At 35.8% G+C, this 22,444-nt stretch overlaps 1 protein-coding gene and 1 long non-coding RNA gene across 4 annotated transcripts in view; one reads left to right on the forward strand and one right to left on the reverse strand.

Moving 5' to 3' along the window:
- Positions 1–22,444, forward strand: part of LOC138706421 (uncharacterized) — a 107,586-nt gene that overhangs the window by 56,577 nt on the left and 28,565 nt on the right. The window contains exon 1 of one of the 3 annotated variants that reach the window (XR_011333993.1): positions 12,846–13,132. The exons of the other annotated variants lie outside the window; for them this stretch is intronic. This is a non-coding gene — a long non-coding RNA (uncharacterized lncRNA). Of the gene's footprint in view, positions 1–12,845; positions 13,133–22,444 lie in introns of those variants that run through there. 3 annotated transcript variants of the gene reach the window in all.
- LOC138706418 (uncharacterized) overlaps positions 1–22,444 on the reverse strand; it is a 67,421-nt gene that overhangs the window by 35,166 nt on the left and 9,811 nt on the right. The gene's annotated exons all lie outside the window — the stretch shown is intronic.

Consider the following 22,444-nt stretch of genomic DNA (forward strand, 5'->3'; position numbering starts at 1 on the left):
TTGAAAAGTATGTAGTTAAGACTCTTCAACATTTAGCTACGATGTACAGAATTCGAAATTTATAAATGCGGAAACAAATGGAATATAAAACATGAAGGATTAATGTATGCATTTTTTTTACATTTCAATGAAGCGGTCTAAAATTCCTCCCCTATGCTTTTTAACTCATCCAGTGGAAATTATTTCAATAGTACAGTGAAATTAAAAGAAACAGGACAAACGATTATTGAAAGTATGTAACACAGCATTCTAAAAATTATTTTAATGACATTTCGCAAAAAAAAAAAAAAAACAAAAACAAAACAAAAACTCTTATGATATTTTTACACAATTTGAAAAAATGTTAACAGTTTAAACCGAGATTAAATAGTTCAGTGCGTTTCAGTCCGGCCTGAAATGTAAATGACAACAACCTTCTTAAAATTCCTCGAGATGGAAATAGCGTTTGGGGACGAAATATAGAAATGTGCACCACAAACGTATGGAAGAATAGTTTTCCAACTTCACAGATATTCAAAACTTAAATAACAGCGAAACATACAATAATAACTCGCTCCAACTCAACGCATACTTGCTGCTGTATAAAGAGGGATGGTTTTTACTCACCGCCACCAGAGTGGGACACGTTATAGGGGAAAAAACCGTGGGGGACGAATTTAGGCAAGGGGACGAACATTGGGCACTACACCTTATCACAAGACACATAAAAAGTGTCTGCTCTTTATTATGAAATTGACAAAGCCATGCAAAAATCTATCTTCATCTCGAAACACTGAGTCATGAAAAAGACAGAAATGATAACAGTGTTAGTGAGTTGTCTGAGAAAGTGAGTTGTATTGAGAAAGACGTATTTTGAACCATATATACATAGTACAACAACGCATTTTATTCGTTGAAACTTATCTACTGAAGAAATCGTAAGAGTTGCGTTTGTACTTCGGACAACTTATTTTTCGCCACATTTTGTTTTAATAATAATAATAATAATAATAATAATAATAATAATAATAATAATAATAATAATACTAATAATAATAATAATAATAATAATATACTGTTTCAGTGTTGTGTAGCCTTTGGAAAACGAAGCCGAAACTTGCGTAAACACTCGTATGACCTCTTCTTCAGTAGATACTTTCAACGAAGAAAGTGCATTGTTGTATTATGTAGCTATGGTTGAAAATATTGTAAGATGTCTTTCTCAATATTGTTCAGGCAACTCACTAACGGAGATTGGCAAAGCAAAGTGTCAGCAGAATTATGTTGCCGGCTTAGCGCAAATAATTAGAAATAAATCTTACTCATGTGTTCTTTGCCGGATGACAGGAAACAACAACGCCCTACCCGCCAGAAATCAACTTCATAGCTCGGTAAGAATGCCGGTAACTAGGTTTGATTCGCTGAGTTGAAGGTAAAAATAAATGTAAATGTAATTATCATAACACTGGTCTGCTTTTGAAACTTTTTTCTTTTGTTTCGCATCTGATATGCGATTCTTAACGGATTTTTTGTACTGATTTCGAAAATAATCTCCAATTTCTTCCAACACATCTGGTTTTCATACAAATCATAAAAATGTAAATAAATGCCAATAAATTAATTATTACTTAGAAATGAAGTTGTAGCTTTGTGAAACGTCATGAAAATTATTTTCAACAAGCATTTTGTGAGAAAAAACTGGACCAAAATTTGCTATTAACCATTAACAATCGCATTCATAGCATTATCTTAATATTGCACTTCAAATTTCTTCCTTCTTGACTTCCTCGAATGTTGTTCAGAGCAGTCCAGCAATCAGCCATCATGTTACCACTCCACTTCCCTTGATACCTCATTTCAAATTTTTTGTATCTTGGTGAATTCTTTCACTTTGTTCCTCACTAAAATCTCCTAAATTATCAGGAAAATAATTTAGATTGGGATGAAGGAAACGTACTTTGACACTCATGTTGCAACCAATCTGTTTGAAATTTTGTAACATCATTTTCACTATGTTAACATAATTTGGGTGTTTTTTTTATTTTCAAGGAAATTAAAAATAACGTTTCTGAACGCATTTTAGGCATCATTCATATTTCCACTCATACTGTTCTCAAACTGCCTGTCCATCAATTTTCGGATTTGTGGGGCAATGAATATATACATGCCGACTTTAATTTTTTATAGGTTAACGAAAGAAATTTAACACAAATATATTTAAAGCAATCACTATATTTATCTTAGAGCTTTCACAAATTGTTTCATTAAATCTAATTTCACACTTGTCGACATTCTATGAAACAACACTGTACTTTAAAACAAAAACTTTTAAAGATAGGTAGGTTATCTCTGAAAGGTTTTAAGTCTCACAGGCTGGATCGCACACCCGTAAATCTGTATACTTGATCCTCTGTCAGTTAACTCCCTCATGGTTTGTTTCTATAACAAGCACTTAAAAGAGTAAATATTTCCTTCAATAAATTTTTATTTATTTATTTATTTTTTTTTTTTTTGGATTTCAACTTTCTGTTTGTAGATTAAGTTGGATGGAGAAAAATAAGAATCCTCAAGAATAAATAACTTAATACTTACCAGCAGTTCATTTTAAGCTACTAAAAGGACGGACATACTAAGACTAGACTTTACTCAATGTAGAAGGAAGAATATTCTTTCACATTTTAAGTAATAAAGTTGAAATTGTAAACTATCGTATCTTTGAAATAATTGTTTTTAAGAAATGTCAATGCAGAAAAATAATAATGGTTTGCTATAACTTATTATGAAAAATATTATATAGGCCTACATTTTGAATTGTGAAAACTTCTGACGTGGTATACGAAAACGGATTTCATTTTTGCAATCAGCATGAAATTCTGATTCAGAAACACTATATTGTTTCAAAACAACGAAACTCATGCAGACCAGTGTAATCCATCGTAATTCGGTAACCAGCTTTCTAGTCCAAATCTAGACCGTTTGTGTAGGCCTATGTGTTCGGATAACACAAACAGAAGCGGGATGTTACTCTTCCATGAAGAGTACTTACTTCAGACCATTTTGTTTTTCTGTTACGATACGCCTAAAATAAAAATTTTAACGAAAACTTAGGACGATCTACTAGCTAACAAAGATTTGGAAGAAAATTGTAAGACATTCACTAGTCTTCTTGCCCGCATCCCTCGTGCTTCTTAGAACAGAGCCGGCCGTCCGGCCGAACGGGTGTGACACTTGAATACACAGCCCTCATTATAACGTCACAGATTCTAATGAAACAGCGCGCAGGGCAAGGGTGTCCAGCAAGCTAGTTTCATGACGACTTCTCACCGAAGTAACTAGGTTTCCAACTCAAAGATATCCGGTAGGATTTATAGGAAATGAGAAATCTGTTGTAGGTTTCCTCAAAATACGCGGCTTCCTAATTATTTTGATTCCGCCATTGTTTCATCATTACCATCATCTCCTCAATGACTCTAATGAAATTGGCTTCCGTATTTCTTGCCAAGAAAGGTCGTTTATGCTTCCTATAGGCTACTTGGAGATTCACTGATATAAAATGTGACACTTTTCGGATAGTCTTATTAGCGTATTTCTTCAGAAAAAAGTAAAATCATGAGTTCTACATCATAGGCCTCATCTGAGGCTCAGCGCTGGCGCTCTGGTCTTCCATCCAAGTAGCTGGGATCCATCCCCTGCCTGGTGTGATCGAATCTGTGATAGAACACACAGATGTTGCAGAGATTTTCTCGTGGTATACTTCGATGGTTTTTCCTACATTTCCGTTTTCCCGTCATTTCATCTACAATTTATAGTAATTAAAAATAGGCTTGGGTGAAGTCTTGGGAGTAATACGAATTTCCTATGATGATACTGATTCCAGAGGCTTGGGATCCGAAACCTGGGGACTTGTATAAATTTAAAAATAATATAATTTAATTATGTTTTCACTTTAATGCAAAATATTATCATTTTTAAACTTTTATATAAGTTTATTATTATTATTATTATTATTATTATTTTCTTCGCGAACCCCATTAACTTGTTCTGCGGAACTCAAGAGGGCGCGGTCCCCGGGTTGAGAATCACTGTTCTAAACAATCGGTATTAGTAGCAGTATGAATGTTAGTTCTACATACTTGACACCTTTACCAAGGAAATATAGATCATTCGTTCTCTTGTGAAACTAAATGCTTGCGTGCGCCGTAGCATAGAAAGAACCGAGGGTAAGTGAGCTCGCTTGCTACGAGTAGAAGCGTACGAGGGAGGGAACCTTTCAGTCCACTTCCCCCCCCCCCTCCGACGCGCAGGTTACGTTTCACGAGATACTGAATGGCCTATATATCTGGTACTCATTTGTGTTAAAAGCTGGTTGTTATTGTTGTTTAGTCAACTGTTCGAAGACAGGTCTGAATCTCACAAGTGATACCAACAAGGCACCACTTATGAGGCAACTAGGCCAGGAGATAATGGGGGTAGGGTGGCCAGTTCCTGTCCCCCTCCATAGCGTACATCGCCGACTAGCTACAAATTACACTAATCAGACTTCAGATGTATATAAACAATTTTATTGTTTCTTCCCCTGACACATATCACCAAGTGAGATGTACATATCAGCCAGAATCTGAATCAGAGGTTAAAAGTTGGTTAAACCCCAGAAACTTAATGCGGCCGGGAGAATTTAGATTAATGAAGAAAATCTTTGAAATTGTTCTGGTTTTTGTGTAATTATAATTATAAAGAAGTCTATCAATCACTTTTTTTTAGTGTATTGTGAAATATGTTTGTACACTCTATAAAAATAGTTAGATAAGAAATGTACGACAATTTTATGCTGAAGTACGACATTTTTCATAAGTTGGTACGACGGTTGTTTTTTCTTTATCTGGCAGCCCTGATTAAGACGGCCAGTAAGCAGTGTCGTACTTGCTCTTAACACGGAAACTAGGTGTCTGGGATCTAGTGTCAGATATTTTACTCTCCCGTTAAAACCCAGCTTTACTCTGTGACATACACAGCAAACCTTTAGTATTACTAGAGAACAGAACTCCGGCATGCGCTGCTACTTGGCAGATGTGAGAGTTCGAGACAGACTCAAGTGTCCTTGTTGCGACGCCGGGTCGGGCCACTGTATGTAAACAGTGCGAAGCCGCTTTGTAATTAGTGGCAGTGCCGCCACTTAACGGTCCAGACGTACCTGTGCGGGCAACGAACAAGCAGAGCCTTACACACAAACAACACGCACGTGCTCGAAGTTACCTGCGTACAGTGTGTTGAATAACAGTGCTTGGACGTGGACGTCATGTCACATTAGTTTGTTCCTCGTGTAAACAAATCATGTTCGTCCATCCCAGACCTGGAGTGTGTATGTCCTCTTCATATGTGAGGAGAAAAAAATAAGAATCGCTTTTCAATTTCATAGTGCTCAGAGCCTTACGCAAACCATTGCATTACGTACACTATGTACATATTGAGCTGTATTAATTCTTTTTGCTCTCAAATCTAGAGCGAATTCTCACATCGGTATCAATAAAATTTACCCAATCTGTAAAGAATAGTCTGTCTCTAAGACGGTGATGGGCAAAAGAAAGAATAAATAATTTACATGACGCGGGCCAACACAGTTGATTTAAAAGCTGCATTGGTACAGTCTTAGAAAAAAGTTTTGTCGCGCAGATACTTCGTAAGTCCCAGAAAGGAAGCAGTGCGCATGATCAGAGGACGAACGACCTGGTTCACAAGAGAAGTATATTATTACGATGTACCGAAGTACATCGTAATAATATATGATATGCGAAAAATAATCACTTTGTGATTTAAGACGGCGGATCCCGGCCACTTAGTCACTCATAACGAGTGCATCTCTGCACATGTGTGGACATTGTGCCACTGTCATACATCTATGACGCAGTGCATGAGGGTAGGCCACTAGTGGGAACCCAAGAGGTGAAACTTAAACTGAGTGGATTCGATCCGACATCGGGGTGGGAATCCGGTGTGGCTTAGTGGATAGAGCGTCAGCACGTAGAGCTGAAAACCCGGGTTCAAGTCCCGGTGCCGGAGAGAATTTTTCTCTGTTCCACTCGTCCATCATCACAAGAGAAGGACTAGTTGAGATAATGCGCATTCCCTCCTTTCTGGGACTTACAAAGTACTGTATGTGTGCGACGAAACTTTTTTCTAAGGCTGTACATTTTACAAAATTATTGTAATATTAAGGCCCATTTGCCTATTACTACTTATTCAATGGATATGAAGTAGCGTATGATGAGTGTAACCCTAGATAATATAATATAACTTACCCAGATAGGTCGGCCTTATAGGCTAACAACTTTTGTCAGGTTTACTACGCTGCCATCTAGTTGTTACATAAGGAGTCACGTCATAATTCCCATTTGAATTGCATTAGCGACTGTACTGCCATCTCGTGTTCATTTACGGCGGACGGGTGGCGATCCTGGCGGTTGTTCTCTTCAAAGTGCTGCCGATTTTAACATAGCGATGAGTTATCTGAGTGTAACTGTGAAACATTCTGTTTCTAACACCACTTTTTTCGAAGTTTCAACGTAGAAAAAACACTTTTTCATATGAAGATGCAAACATGACAACTTCTGGACATGAGATAGGCATATAAAATTTGGGAAACTTGATTTCGATAGGAGCTTGTAAAAGTCTAGTTTTTGGACGTTGACAAACAACTGCTTCAAAAGTGTTACATTGCAATTCAATTAGTTCAAGCTGCTTGTCCGGTTTCATTATTTCCCAGACTCAGTAAACAGAATACTGAAAATATCCTAGTCTTGTTTAATGTTTTTGAAGTCTTTGAAAAGCAGTTTCCAGTTTTACGATGTCACTAGACGAGACGAATAAATGTCGACAGGCAGTGCTTACTAGTGCGTACATTACAGGCGCTATGTTCGGTTCAAGTTCGTCGAGTATGACGAAGTTCGATATCCGCCGATGTTCGCTCTGCAGAAGAAGGCCCGTCGTGTTTGTTCCAACTTGTTTTAAAAATCCGCTTAGCACATCTTGCCGTTAGTTTCTCATATGAAATAAGACGAAGTTTGTAATCTTGGTTGTCTCTCTCTCATGTTCGAACATTGCAGGAGCAGGACACTAATGCTTACTATCAAATGCCTTGATACTCTCAACCAAATGCTAATTCAAATTTCATAGAAGTCTTCCGTATTAATTAATCTCTGGCCACAGGTTCACTAAGCCATGAAATAGAAAATTACTTGAGTAGCCTACTAAATTCATTTTTTCTCATTAAAAGAATCTCGTATTTGGAATCGTGTCGCGGGCAACACTCAACCTGTCCAAGGGCCGTGTCTAGCCCACGGGCCGTACTTTACCCATCATTGGGCTGAGAGATATTGCTCGGTCTCTTCTCTTTGATATCAGTAAAAAATCTAATCTGCACCGATAACGGAGAAATTTCTCATAATTTCTGGAATTAGGCCTGCTTTAGTACAGTACGTTATCTATGTAAATAATCCTGGTTATTAGACTATTGTGACCAAAGATGTCGGTGTAGATCAGTGTACAGTGTCTCTGCAAAAATAAAAAAAAAAACGCAGAATTAGATCAGATTCGCGAAAAATATAATGGCACGTGAAGCTGCATAATAATAAAAAAATACATGTTACTTACTTACTTACAAATGTTTTTTAAGGAACCCGAAGGTTCATTGCCGCCCTCACATAAGCCCGCCATCGGTCCCTATCCTGTGCAAGATTAATCCAGTCTCTATCATCATATCCCACCTCCCTCAAATCCATTTTAATATTATCCTCCCATCTACGTCTCGGCCTCCCCAAAGGTCTTTTTCCATCCGGTCTCCCAACTAACACTCTATATGCATTTCTGGATTCGCCCATACGTGCTACATGCCCTGCCCATCTCAAACGTCTAGATTTAATGTTCCTAATTATGTCAGGTGAAGAATACAATGCGTGCATTTCTGCGTTGTGTAACTTTCTCCATTCTCCTGTAACTTCATCCCGCTTAGCCCCAAATATTTTCCTAAGCACCTTATTCTCAAACACCCTTAACCTATGTTCCTCTGTCAGAGTGAGAGTCCAAGTTTTACAACCATACAGAACAACCGGTAATATAACTGTTTTATAAATTATAACTTTCAGTTTTTTTGACACCAGACTAGATGATAAAAGCTTCTCAACCGAATAATAACACGCATTTCCCATATTTATTCTGCTTTTAATTTCCTCCCGAGTGTCATTTATATTTGTTACTGTTGCTCCAAGATATTTGAATTTTTCCATCCCTTCGAAGGATAAATCTCCAATTTTTATATTTCCATTTCGTACAATATTCTGGTCACGAGACATAATCATATACTTTGTCTTTTCGGGATTTACTTCCAAACTGATCGCTTTACTTGCTTCAAGTAAAATTTCCGTGTTTTCCCTAATCGTTTGTGTATTTTCTCCTAACATATTCACGTCATCCGCATAGACAAGAAGCTAATGTAACCCGTTCAATTCCAAACCCTGCCTGTTATCCTGAACTTTCCTAATGGCATATTAAAAAAAATACATGTAGCCATTGAATTTGACTTCGGGAGGGGGCACTGCGACCTGGAAGATCTATTGCGCTAACCCTCAAGCTAGGTGCATTCTTAACCCACACCAGCTGACTACACTAAAATTCGTTGCGTAGTTAGGTTTCGAGCAGGCAACACCACTTGTCCCTAGACAGCTCCTCTGTGCGTCGCCAGCCGAAGTTCGGGGAATACTATGAAACGAATGGAGATCAGACGGAATAATATTGATTCCTAACGTGGGGAAAGGAAAGAACCCCGGAAAAATTCCCACCTGCGACATCGATCGTCACTGACCGGGACTCGAACCCGTACCGCCTACTTGATAGGCCGAAGATTTGACCACCCAGCCACAGCAGCGAGCATGGGCATGTGGCTTTTATCACAAAAGAAAATGGGTAGTAAGAATAAAGCTTAAGTACTTTCTCAAGGTTTATAATTTTAAGTATGAGCACTTCCTGTGATTATAAATACTTGTAACCACTAGAACATACTCATATTCGTAAGAATAAAGACATTCTACCTAACGCGAATATATACTTATCTCTACAGCCTTCTTGATCGTTTAAAAGTTAGTATGTACTCGTGTTATCTATCCTCTTTGACCACATTGCACCGTGATGCTCAGTTTTTTTTAATAGACTTTCACATGCTATGCGCATGCTGTAGTGGTTTGTGGTTTGCTTTTTATAAATAAATAAAGAAATAAATAAGTAAATAGTAAATAAATAAGTACGTAAATAATTAAATAAATAAACAAACAAATACATAAGTAAATAAATAAATGAATGAATAAATAAATAAACATGAAAGAGAGAGGGAATCAGATAAGTGTCGTTAATAAACAGGAAACAAGAAAATAGAACTGGGAAATCGTCATTACAGGATGTTTAATAGAGATTACAATCCATTTCTAGAATTCCAGTTATGCTAATTCTATTTTTTATTATAGAGAGTTAGTCTATATATAATTGAGGAGTTGAATACAATAAGGGCCCAACCCACAAAAAGCAGTTTTGAGATAATGATCTTCAAAGTTGTCAAGTTACCATAGAAATGTTATGGCACGCTCCATAGTAACACTACTATATTTTTTAGTTCTTTTGGCCATTTTTGGCAGGATTGCACTTTAATTTGGATGTTAACATCATTATAAGTGTGTGAGAGATGAATTTAATAATAACACTTCAAGGGCCCTTTTTGCGTTCAACAGTCCTACAGACTGATTACATATTATGGTAATGATAAATACGTATATTTGGTTGTATTCTGTCTTAACATTTAAAAATAATAAGCAAGAATAAAATTACAAACTGTTCATCTTGAAAGAATGTGTATTGAACTTTAAAAAGTTAACTTAAGCTACATATTAATAAAAATGCAAACAAATGTTATTCCTCATATTATGTTATTAATGTTCACAACTTTATAAAAATAATAGTCTAACATTCATTTCTCTTTCTTCACTTGCCTAATCATCTTCATTGTCTTCTTCTTCTTCTTCTTCTTCCTCCTCATCATCATTTTGTTAAGCCTTTGTAAGGACTTTTTCATACCACATTCGAGATGATTCATCACAATCATAGAAACAATTAAAACGATCGATCTGGTTATAAACTCTTTCGAAACATTTCTTAGGACAACACTTACTAACAAGTTGAAAAGATTTACTTCTTAGTCCTCACCTGTGGAATAGCGGTTAGCGCGTCTGGCCGCGAAACCAGGTGGCCCGAGTTCGATTCCTGGTCGGGGCAAGTTACTTGGTTGAGGTTTTTCCGGGATTTTCCCTCAACCCAATATGAGCAAATGCTGGGTAACTTTCGGTGCTGGACCCGGACTCATTTCAATGGCATTATTACCTTCCTCTCATTCAGACGCTAAATAACCTAAGATGTTGATAAAGGATCGTAAAATAACCTACTTAGAGTTTACTTCTTACAAATTGCCACTTGTATTCAAATATGATGTGCCCCTATTTCGTTTTCGTTTCCTTTCGATTCACTGATTCTGTTTCCTAGGCCCAGGCTCCTGACTATCTTCTGAGTCAATTTCTCCATCACTTGAAGAGTATACAATATCTTCTGTACTCATTATTCAAGGCTAATCTTAATAATACTTATCAAAAATCTCCTTAAATAAATAATTATCACCCTTTTGCTCTTTACTAAACTATTTTTAGCCAAAAACTTGAGTTTTTGCACATAACACAACACCAGCTGAAGAAGATACCGGAAGTGAGAGTTTAACACTCGTTCTCTCTCCAGCCTCTCCTAAGCTCTGTTGTTAAAATATTATAACCAAACTTAGCAGGCATATTAAGCAAAGTTTAAAGATTCTAAAAACCCGTTGAACGCAAAAAGGGCCAAACCTCCCCAGGGCCCTTATTGCATTCAACTCCTCAATTTAAAGTACAAGTAATTGCATTTTGCAATTCAAATGTTATAACATAAACTGTAATTGTTAATTATATTTAACAATACAATCTAACCTTATAATTTGATAACCATTCATATTTTTATAGGTTATGGTTTTTATGAATAACAAATACGTGTTTAACCTTTTTCACATTCACTTTTGTGAAGCGTTAAAGGCTTCTGAAGTTCACGTCGTTTTCTATATTTTTCCATGAGGTACTACAACGTTCATAAATTCTGCCATTTTTTTTATTTAACTTTAAACTGAACACAAATCAACAAATATTCAGAATTGAGCCTGCTACAAACCATACTCAGAATAACATAAGAACGAACTTATAAATATGAGAATATACTAGCTTTTATTCTTATCAAGCATGAGTATATATTCTGTACAAGATGGACACTTGAGTATATTCTACTATGCTTCCATGTTATGAGTATGTAATCAAAAATGAGTAGGTACTCAAATGTTTTTATTCTTACTAACAAGAGTATATACTAAAAAAGTCCAGTACAGTATATACTATATACTCATGTTTATTCTTACCACGGAATCTCTCATTTCTAGTAAAATGTACCATGTTAAAATCCAACTTCAGTTCCTAGACAGACACTAGACACTAGACCAGACCATCGAGGACGATATACTGTACTAGTACAGAACATATATTAAATTTCGAGCATTATTGAGGCCTGCAAGAACTGCTCGTGTGACAACGTCGTTGAATATGAACTTGGCGTCAGATTAATCAAGAAAGACATGCGACGGCGAGTCAAAGCGCACGCCGCGGGCTATTCATCATACGGCGGAGCAATTGATAATGCCTGCTGGCTGCTCGTTTATAATCGTGTCCACGGAGGATACTGGCGCCGCGCAGGTAGGGAGGTTCATACAACTCGGAGGGTTGTCCAAGCTCGTACCATCTTGTTCCGCCTTGGGGTCGTTTTACATATACACTGCGACTGTTCAAACGGCACCGTTTACACGGAACGGTAATCTTTTTGGACACTTCACACAGAACTGATCAGGGATCGATCATACCCGGAGCCGGTTATTCTGGTGTTTTGTTGCTTCTCATCATGGATCGTAAACGCGTTATAGCAATGATGAAACTGTACAGGCACATTAGAAAGATGAGAAGAAACAGAACTCACTGAATTCCACCATTATATATGAAAATGAAAGAGTTTCGGGCATTTATGTACTTTTTGCGAAGTTTAGAGACGACGAAAACAAGTTTTTCAATTATTTTAGTGTGGCAATATCCACCCACTTCTGATGAACTGCACCAACGTGTAAGTACATCATGTTTCAATTCCAGGAAAACTTACAAGCATTTTTCGTTTCTATCTTTGTACACAACACTTGTTTTATTCCAAAGTACTGGCCTCGCTTCAATTAAAGAAATAAGATCATCAATGTCAAAAATTTTTATAATCATGTGAGCCTGGGTTCGATTCCCGTTGTATCCCCGATTTATAACTTGTGTTAGGCAAGTCCGTGGTTCAGGTAACTCAGGGCATCCCAGCAAATCTCCATCATCTCATCTCATCGCTGGTGTAGTGTACGTCAGCCTCCTATGACGCACCCTGGGCAACGACTCTGTCGGTAAATTGGTCTACAGAACTGGTTTCATATGGGATGAATGACGACGAACAGTCAAGTACATGCTATTAGTTAAAAACATTTGTCATATTTAGTGATAGATTATACATAAATTAACATTCACTGAATTCGCAATATTGGTAGATAAATTAAGGAACCGGGCATTACACATGACACGTGTAGGAACCTCATTCAACTTTTCACTCCACTACCACGTACAGTTAAGACGGCGATGTCGCCGGGGTTTATAGTGGGAAGGCTTACTTGGTTGGCTTTACGAGGAACCTACACTTTTGCTTTTGATAGTGGGAAGGCACGGTGGTCGGTTTCTGTATAGACGGCACCGGTGCATGTGAAAGCTCTCGTATAATCTTCGTCTTTTAACGGGGTCGTTGAGACAGTCGCCGCACATGTGACGGATCTTTGCCAACGTATAGAACTCGCTCCCACGGCGAGAAGTTGCCATGAAGTAGGCGCACGTACTACGGAGGCCGAAGAAAGGTTTCGTTTTACACTTTTCTGAAAACATAAGTTCAGTGTATTGATATTAATGCACTTTGATATACAAACAAGGTGAGTTTTATTTTAATTGATATTTAAAATAGTTTGAATCAGGGATACTAGTAAATTCGTTCTTGGTGACATACTCTTCTTGCTCTACTCGACGCAATATCATTTCCAATAATTATTCCATAATTATTATGGATACAATTCCTTGTTTTACGGTGTTTATCACTGACAATTACGTCGAAACTGAAACTAACGAGGATGTTAATTGTTGTTATTATTATTATTATTATTATTAATATTATTATTATTATTATTATTATTATTATTATTATACCGCCATGATCAAATATATGAAGAGGAACTCGTGCTCCGAAGCTGCGATCGGGCGTGGGTTCGAATTCTGTTTGGACCAATTATTATCTAGTCGGGTTTATCCTATGTTTTCTCCACCTGTAAGATGAATATCAGATAAATCCCTTAGTGAATACTCGTCCTAATCTTTCCAGGATATCGTCTCGCTATCATCCATTCCATTAATGCTAGATAACCGCGTAGTTCATAGACTACAACATGTTAAACAACCGATTAAAATAGCATTATCATTTAGAGTAAATCTTATTTTTAAACTTGATTAGTAGTAAGACATTTCCGCTCAGATTCAGTTCTTGATGATATGATAGAGTCAAGATGCCAAATATGAGACCTATTTTCAAAAAATGTTATAAATCATAAAGTTCTAAAAATATGTTATTTATTTATATTATCATTCATGTTTGGCTATAAAATGACCTTTTCATAATGCCATTAAACAACAAATTATATTACTAGAAAATTTGCAAATCTTGCGTTTTAGTCAGTTATTTAACGACGCTGTATCGACTACTAGGTTATTGAGCGTCTATAGAATTACCTTGTAAAATAAAAACTTACTTACCTGTAGGGAGAAGAAACGTCGTATATCCGAGAAAACGTCGGACAGACCAAGATACGTAAATTGCTATAGGAATAAACTGCCTAAGGCATGTAAGATGACGATGATGATGATGATGATGATGATGATGATGATGATGATGATGATGATTCTTTGTTCCAAACCGTAAGTTACGACAAGCACTTCTATATACAGTAATTATTTTTAGAAGTAAACATTCATGTCCTATGAAAACCGCACTTTGGACCAGTCCTGGCGTTAATAGCTCAGTTGAGGTAGGCTACTGTGCAGACTACTCCTTAACTTCCCACTTCACATTCCTCGGCAGAGACAGTTATGTATCGAACCGATCGAACGAGGAGACCTGAAGGCAAGCATTGCTGAGTGACTAATTGTATAAGGCATGTATCATAGCTTTCGACTCTCGCTGGTCACTTAAAATCTACCACTGATGCACAGTGTTTTACTATGTGTTCGTTTCTAAAGCTGTGAAGCGGAAAGGACATGGACGGGGGTATCTTCTTGCCTTTTTTCTTCCCCTTTTTGCCCAGGGCTGCTTTGGGCTTTTCTGTCTAAAAATTCGTCGTTCTCGGGAGGATTTGAGCGCGCAATATTTTGGTTCATCATTACTATCAGCACCATCTTCTTTTCTGCTGCATCTTGTTCTTCTTCTTTAGAAAATTAACTGTGAATTCCGTTGCGGTTTCATTTGTGTAAACCATATCTTCTTCGTCCTTTTCCGTTTGGTTCTTTTCTGTTCTTTAGGATAGGCCTACTGCTTTAAATCCTCTGATTCCAAGGCAAAAGGTGATATCAAATTTTGGCGGAAATGAGACTTTGCAATATGTTATGCATCTTCATGGTATCTTTATTGTGGCAAAAGATGAAGTTTATATCTGTATTAGTTTTTTCTCTAACCCCTTGTTATGAAACATGATTACTGTGGTTTTATAGGACCTCTCAAAATTTAAATGCTCGCTCTTAAAAAAAAAAAAAACAAGAAACGCTATTACATTTTGCCTTGGTCCCATAGAATTACAGTAGACATTTGCTAATCCGACAATTCCTCGCACAGAGGCGTGCCGGATTACTGAAATGTCAATAAATTTAATGTTATAAGCTGCACCAACCACTCCACTTGCAATAATTCTAAATCGAAACTAGAACGTTCCACACTTGGTTCCACACTTTCCTGGCACATGTATACGTGTATAAGTAATACAGTATATCACATGGTACCGGTACAGTTTTCCAGAAAACTACTACAGTAGAAGTGATCGGAAGTACAATAGGGAAATGCCGGATTACTGAAGGCAAGATTAAGCGGGAGTCTAATGTATTTCTTTGTACATGACCTAACCATTGTCTTCTGCAGACGTCTGTTTTCTGTTTTTAAGTGAAGACCACTTTCAACCTACTTCATGTATCTTCGTATCGTCATTTCTTTTAAGCCCTTGTGCAAATGTTAAAAATCTCATTTCGACTATGATTTACTTTTATATCCTTCATAATATCGAAGTGGATTTTTTCTCCGTGGTATTATTTCCTTTAACGAGAAGGAAGAAAGGGTCGGTCTGTGAGTTGGACGAAAATTGCCGCGGGGCAAGGTGGCAACCCTGGGCCGGGTTGCGAAATGCGGTGCGCTGCCCCATGTTTTTGTTTTGGCGGCGCACCTGGCCGGCTCCCCGTGTTACCCGACGGGACTCTGATTGAGATCAAAGCGCGCCGGCCCGTCATTACGATATTGTCAAGTGACAATTGTGTGGGCGGTTTTTGTTCCCGGAGCAAACCAGTTTTCTTTATGTTATTTACCTTTCAGTTGTGTGTGTGTTTTCTACGAATCTCTACTGACGTTAACTACTCGAGCGGTAGTGAAATTGGTTTTTCCCCTCAGAGTCACGTCTTTCTGCAGTCCCTCTCGAAGTCATTCTTCTCGAGTTACTCCGGTGAATACACGTCATTGGACAAAGACCCTCGGAATTTGGGTCGTTTCCGAATCTTCGGTATTTCTGCCCGAGTATCTCACAGTGAAAACCGTTTACATAACATTAATGTAGGACGACTTATTTACACGACATACAAGAAATATTGGAAGTATTCTTGAACGTGTAGTTGATATTTTTAAATATAGAACTAGCATAGTTATCTACATTATAAACATCACAATTTTACTATTAAGCTTAAAAGTCTGCAGGAACATATTAAACTAAAGTAAGAACTAATAATATGGTAAAAAATCTTTTATAACTAATACAATTGTGTTTCATGAAATATTATATTTATATTTTATTACCACTTATAATTATTTGTAAGTTGTCCAAAGTAAAAAAATATTTTCTGTTCAATTTAATTCAGTTTATTAGGCCATTACTCGTAGACATAGTACAAGTAATAGGCTTCGTCACATATAATAGATACGTTTGAAAAATACAAATAAATACAATTAATTGAAACAATAAAAATTAATTAAAACAATTCACACACGACATATAGCGGTTTTATTAATTTTTTCAGACGAACGTTAAATCGATAACTATTAATGTTCGAAAGTCTTAAAATAAGAACATTTTCATCAGTCAACATCAATCAATCAATCAATCAATCAATCAATCAATCAATCAAGTTTATTTGTCAGAATTACAATTACGTAATTTTAGGCAGTAGTCAAAAGAAACACAATCAGATTAGAATTTAAAGTTTATATGGCTGTCAAAAAATTCATTAATATGATAAAAAGGATTATCCATAAGCCATTTTTAAGACAACTTTGAATCTAAATAAGCCAACTGAGTGGCAATTCTTAGGCAATCTGTTAAACATATCTAAAGAAATAGCATTGAACCATTTCTTGGTCCTTGTCAACCTAACAGTAGGTGTTACAATATAATGATAATAATATAATCCGTGGCGCTACAGCCCGTGAAGGGCCTAGACCGACCAGCCGGCTGCTGACCTCACGCCCACATATCGAAGCAGAGGTGGACGATCATCCAACCAAAATGGAGGTATCGTGTGGTTAGCACGATGATCCCCCCAGCCGTTATAGCTGGCATTCACAACCAGATTTCGCTATCTATCGTAGCTCCCCAAGTGCATCACGATGCTGGGTGGGCACCGGTCCCATACACTAGCCGAAATTTCATGAGAAAATTTCTTCCCCCATGAGGACTCGAACCAGCGCGCATTCCGTAATGCGAGTCCTAGGCAGGATGCCTTAGACCGCGACTCCGCGACGCCACGGCGCGGGACACAATATAATGATATTCCTAGTAAAATACTTGTGAAGCTGGCATTGAGAAGGATAACTATTTAAGTTAATCTTAGTATGGACTAAACAGTCAAATATATTGATTAATTTCAGTAAGAATGTTAGGATTAAGAAATAGAGGTCGACAATAATACTTTCAAAATTATTATCAAATATATATTAAAACCCATGGTTCATATTTTTAACTTATGTTTTGTGCAAGGTATATTCCCAGATGTTTTGAAATGTGCCATAGTAATTCCAATATACAAATCTGGAGATAAAAATAATTTAAATAACTATAGACCTATATCTTTACTTCCAACACTTTCCAAATTGCTTGAAAAATGTTTAAAGAATAGATTAATAAATTATTTAGAAAAACAAATTTTAATTATTCGTTTTTGTAGTAAATTTAACGGACTAAGATTAATTTTTGTACTTCCACCCCAAACAATTATACCATATTGAATGATAGACTGAATAATGGCCAAATAAACATTTCGTAGAACTCTAATAGGTAAGTAGCATCGAAGATTAACGAATTTATAAATTGTTTTACGAAGCCTCTTACAAAGATAAAAATCAGTTTGGTTTCCGCAATAATATTTCTACTGATGATGCTCTTATTAATGTTACTGGAAAAATTATCAATGAGCTAGATATCGGAAACAAATGTTTGGGTATTTTCTTGGATCTACGGAAAGCTTTTGACACTATCAATCATAATTTACTTTTGGACAAACTACATACTATTGGAGTTAGAGGTATAGTATTAAAATTATTCCAATCATATTTTAGTAACAGAAGGCAAATGACCAAAATTGAAGATCAATTTAGTGAATACAAATATATTGATATAGGTGTACCGCAAGGAACAATTTTGAGACCTATTTTATTTCTAATATATGTTAATGATCTGCTAAATATAAATTTAGAAAAATTTAATGGATCTATATATTCATATGCGGATGATACAGTAGTTATTTTCAGTGGTTTTTCTTGGCAGGAAGCATATAGAAATGCTAATATAGGTGCTAACATTGTTAAAAAATGGCTTAATTCCAACTTCCTTTCTTTAAATATATCTAAATCAACTTTAGTTCCTTTTTCGTTAACAGCTGCCAGTGTTCAAAATTTAAAATTTAGCGATAAATATAGACTAATAATACACAGTGAAAATTGTTTAGATCCCAAAAGTTGTAAATGTCCATCTTTGAAAGAAGCCACGTATGTCAAATATCTGGGTATCATTATTGATCAGAATTTAAAATGGCCTCATCACATTACTTATCTTTGTAAGAGGCTTCGTAAAACAATTTATAAATTCGTTAATCTTCGATGCTACTTACCTATTAGAGTTCTACGAAATGTTTATTTGGCCATTATTCAGTCTATCATTCAATATGGTATAATTGTTTGGGGTGGAAGTACAAAAATTAATCTTAGTCCGTTAAATTTACTACAAAAACGAATAATTAAAATTTGTTTGAAGAAACGTTTCGATTATCCAACTAAATTAATTTATTCTGAATTTAATGTATTTAATATTGAACAAATTTATAAGTATATACTGTTAAAATTTTATCATAAAAATCGTAATAAGTTTGTATTACAGACACACAATTATGACACAAGACGAAATATTAATTCAACATTAGTAGAACCTAAATGTCTCACATCTGCTGGTCTAAAGCATAGCATAAATTTTGGCCCTCGGTTGTACAATGCTTTAACTAAATTACACCCAGAACTTCTAACATGTAACCCACTAACATATAACAAGAAAATTAGAAACGTGTTAATATCTTCAATTTGATTAAATAAATTTATAGCCTATGTGTATGAATTAATCAACCTATATTATATTTGTATTCTATAATTTTGAAATATTCCTATTTTTCACGTGCGATATTATTCTTCTATAGTGTTAATATTATATTATATAATTCCATTGCCGCTGTAATTATATTTTAGTTCCTATTTTATTTTACTTATTTATTTATATTATTATTTTTTATTTTAATATTATATCTGAACTGCGACCGAGCACGAGCGCTGCTCATTCGGTCTCAAATTTTGTTAATACTATTGTATCTTCTTTTTATATTGCTTGTATTATTTTATTTGTATTTCTCTTTGTTTGTTTTGTAATTATATTTCTTTATTCTGTATATTTGAAATAAATAAATAAAATAAATAAAATAAAATAAATAAAATAAATTCTCAAACAATGAGCATTAAAGGATGAATGACTAATAATACGTAATGCTTTTTTTTCTGCAAAATTAGGACACTGATAATATTAGCACCGTTACGCCACAAATGAATATCATAATGAAATACACTATGGAAAAACGCGTAATAGAACTGTTTCAAATAAAAAACGAGAGCTTTTAATTTATACGAGGGATAAAGTACACGGGATAACCATCGATCAATAACCTAGTCTGATGGTCCTTTAGTTCATGCGTAGAGAGTTTTTAAGAAGGCCATCCGTCTTTCATAAAAGCGAAGGTTTTGATATAGGCCAAAAGTGTCCATCCAAGTCCCTCATTATTTGTTACAATATGTATCTAAAAACTCGTGACTCTGCTGTGACATAATCTGGTATCTATTACAAATTTCCACGACGTGTTGCCTTTAGTGTCTGGTATTTAAAACGCATATTAGCGATGTCAGGCCTATAAGAAGAGTTGAACATTGGTTAGCTGTGCCTAGAGTTGGGCCAGTCTAAAATACGTAATTTACATATATATTCTACTGCAGAGTATGTAACGTAGAAATTCATTTATTATATAATCTACACGTAGGAAAATAAATTTATGTTACAGGAATTAATTTGAGAGGCTTATAGGAACAGAAGAGAATATATTATTTTGCAGTAAGAACATAGTAGAGACAGAAATATAATGTTTGTGTTTCAGTTCGCCGTATAAAAGTGAACATTAGGCTACAGTTTACATACATTCTAATGTCTCAATACACAATTGAAATTCCAGCATCTATTAATAGTTTTCATATAATACGAGTATAATAGTGTTCAATAATTATTACAAAAATAAATTGATTAGTATGCAAAATAATGTTAGACCTGTGTAAAAATAGCCTAAATTAATAATGCAATTGGACAAACAAGAATACTATCCATGATGCCAATCAAAAAGCAACACGATAGAAAGTTAGGCAGTCCTGCGATACAAAGAAGTAGGCCTACAAATTGAATGTCAGCAAGTTGGAAGTTAATGTGAATGATGCGCTGTAAATACTGTCAGATACATAAATCTGCAAATATAGTGAACACATGTTACTCTTTTTACCTTTCTTTCTGTCTTGCCATTTTCTGTTCATCTTTTTAAAGGTTTGCAAAATCAGCTTTTATGACTTACTTGATGTAAAATTACCTTTTACATGATACGAAACTATTTTTTATTAGGAATTTTATATTGCGTGCTTTTAATCTATTATATTGAAAATATAGGCTATCATTAAAAGGTTATCAGCAAACAGAACATGTTACATTCGTAAAAAGATGTCCAGATCTGCATCTGAAATGCAATAAGATAATATACAAAGAATGTAATTAACGATCCATTATTATCAGAAATATCGTTGTTATACTGAAAACCGTCCATACCTGTGGAGTAACGGTCAGCGCGTCTGGCCGCGAAACCAGGTGGCCCGGGTTTGAATCCCGGTCGGGGCAAGTTACCCGGTTGAGGTTTTTTCCGGAGTTTTCCCTCAACCCAATACGAGCAAATGCTGGGTAACTTTCGGTGCTGGACCCCGGACTCATTTCACCGGCATTATCACCTTCATTTCATTCAGATGCTAAATAACCTAGATGTTGATAGGCCTACAGCATCGTAAAATAACCCAATAAAATAAAAATAAAAATATACTGAAAACCTGACATCAACGTTAACTCTAAGGATTCCTGTGCTTGTTCAAAAAAAAATTCGGTGTAGATATTCTATGGATTATTCTCCTGGTAAGGCAAGGTGAAACGGCGTACTATTTTACCGTTTCATTCTGCATCGACGATAGGAATAAGTGTTGATTATTGAGGAGTTGTATAATTAGGACAGTGGAAATGGAAGTGCATCGAGAAAATCTTCTACAAAGAAATTCATATTCTTTCACAAGTAAAAATAATATCTTACAAAATCGCATTCTCTGATTTGATAAGCAGTTTTTAAACCTTTAAAGCACTCTCCTGAAAAGTTAGCATGTTTTAGTTACGACACTTTTCTTCTGGGGGGCGAGTTGGTATTTGAATGCTAACAGAACAATATAACGTTATTGCTATTGTTGCGTAAGTAATATGAAATACCCAACAGTAATTCAAATTGTGTGCATAAAATATGTGACTAATTATTTTCCAATGGTATATCATATCGTCAACTTCTAACATATACGTGGAGTTAAATTGACCCCTAAACATTAATATCCAGCAAGATAATAGTGACTGTGTTATTTTTCACATTGACATCTTTGTATCACTTGTATGTCTACTAGAAGATGTATAAGTCGCAACGCTGTTATTCCCGGCATGACTCCTCCTCTTTGCTTACGTCTTAGGAAGTCAAGACTCTATAAAGTCTAGGTAGATAGCATCGTTCGCCATTTTTGTTCTTTCGTTGCCGAACTATCAGACGAGAGATCTATTTGCCACACCGTTAAACATTATCATGTAGCTTCTATGATAATAAATCAAACGCACTGTAATTCAGCAAATAATTGAGCGACAAATAATAACGTCCTCGTGTACTTTCTGCGAACGCCAACGAAAGACCCAAAAGTAAGTATTTATCCAGCCTTAGGAAATGCTTTACATCTTCATCAGCGAATCACAAGACGCACACGTTTAAATGTAGCCGACCTGCAACGTGATTGGCTGCCGGAAATTATAGCGACGGGACTAAAGGTTGAACTATCATCCGTAGTGTTAACAGGTTTTTCATTATTACTAATATGTTTACTTCCACTTTGTTCTATACTTTTGAAAAAGAAACGGGTATCTCGTATCGCATGAAGTGAGCTGGATGAACTCTCTGTAGAAAATGTTCCAGGCTTGTCACAATTCTTCCTTATGAATGCTATAAAAAGATAAATCTCATAATAAATGTCTATACTTAGAAACTTAACAAAACGTTTACGTAAACTTTGATTTAGCCTACATAGACCTATTATTTTG

The sequence above is a fragment of the Periplaneta americana genome, chromosome 9 (genome assembly GCF_040183065.1).
Source record: "Periplaneta americana isolate PAMFEO1 chromosome 9, P.americana_PAMFEO1_priV1, whole genome shotgun sequence".
NCBI lineage: Eukaryota > Metazoa > Arthropoda > Insecta > Blattodea > Blattidae > Periplaneta > Periplaneta americana.